We start from the raw sequence: 1,879 nt of genomic DNA on the forward strand, positions 1-1,879 counted from the left end.
TAATTGTTATCAGGACTGATTGTGCGGGTTGGAAATCTAAAGATGGACATTTTGTAGCAAAGAGGGGAGTGATTAACTTATCAGTCTAGGAGCAGAGGACCCTGGGACCATCAATGGAGAAGAGCGAAGAGTGGAATCCTACCCAGAGAGGCAGTGAGGCCTGGGATGACAACGTCAAGAGATGGTGGGCTGGGGGCTCAGGATCAGGAGATGGAAAGGGGCTGAGGACTGTGGTGGGGGGCGGTGCAGGCTTACAGGGTACACCCCTTGGTTGGGTGAGGATGCATGGACAGGATGATAACTATGCCAACGAAATGATGGATGATGGAATGAATGTAAAGCTGATGTTCTCCCATACAGACTATCACACAGTTTACAATAAAACATTAAAAATAAAAAAAAAAGAAACATAAATGTTGAGGTGCGAGTCACATGGGAAGCTGTAATATTTGATATTCATCTGTAAGTACTTCAAGTCCTCTTCACTTACAGCAAGCAAGGTTGTGCCATCTGTATATCTCCGGTTGCTAGTCTTCTTCCAATTCTGATGCTGTTTCTTCTTCAAATAGTTCGGCTTCTGGAATTATTTGCCCAGCATACAGACTGAATAAGTACAGTGAAAAGATATAACTCTAACACACACCTTCCCTGATTCTAAGCCATGCAGTATGCCTTTGCTCGGTGTAAACCATGTATAGGTTCTTCATGAATTCAATTAAGTGCTCTGGAATTTCCATTATTTGTAATGTTATCCATAATTTGTTGCAATCCATACAGTCAAATGTCTTTGTCCCATCAATAAAACACAGGAAAACATCTTTCTGTGCTTTTAGCGCAAATCTACATGACATCAGAAATGGCATCTCTTGCTTCATATCCTCTTCTGCATCTGGCTTGAATTTCTGGCATTACCAGTCGATATGCACTATACATATTTGGTGAATATCTTTTAAGTATTTTTTTTCTTTCCTTACAATTTATACATCTATAACTAATCTCCTACATTTAAAATGGAAACCTGACTTTTTTTTTTCACTGAAAAATACATTATAAACACTTCCCCTATGTATTTATACACAATATTATATTTAGTGGTTGAATAGTGTCCAATATTGTAGATGTATTTCATAAACTCCCTATTGAGAATCACAACTAGGATGCTATTCCCCTCCTCACACTGTTGTATGCAACACAGACATGGGCAGGTTTGTGCATAAACATTTCCAAGAATCCTCAATTACTTCCTTCTGGCAAGTCCCCAGGAACGGAATCGTTGGCTGACTGACAGGACTTGAACAGTGTCAAGTCTTTTGCTCCAATACTACCAAACGGGCATATGGAAAGGATGTGACAACTTATTCTTCTGAAGATGTTTGAAAGAATTGTTGTTCATCCACATCCTCAAAGAAATACAGCCTTCAAAATAAAATGTTGTTAATTTGACAGTTGAGAAATGGTAATCTCAGTCTCATTGAAATTTATCAGAATATTAGTGAGGTTGAACAGCATTTCACATGTTTACTTGCCCATTTGTATGCAGGCCTAAGGAATGGTCCATTAACGCCATCTGTTCAATTTGCTATAGTGATGATTATCGGTTACTTATTTACTTTAGTAGGTGAGCTAGTTCTTTGGCAGTTTCCACTCAGGTTATTTCCAATAATAAAATTATTAAGTATAATAAAGTATTTAAATACATGGGCATGCTTTATGGATTGCCTCATATAGCAGCAATGATGACCGTTCTCTTATTGGATATCTGTGTTGTTGTTGTTGTTAGGAGCCATCGAGTTGATACCAACTCATAATGACAGCAGAAAAAAACACTGTCCGATCCTGGGCCTACCTCAATATTGTTGCCACGCTTGAGTCCATTGAT

This window comes from Chrysochloris asiatica, unplaced genomic scaffold (assembly GCF_000296735.1).
Source record: "Chrysochloris asiatica unplaced genomic scaffold, ChrAsi1.0 scaffold00002, whole genome shotgun sequence".
NCBI lineage: Eukaryota > Metazoa > Chordata > Mammalia > Afrosoricida > Chrysochloridae > Chrysochloris > Chrysochloris asiatica.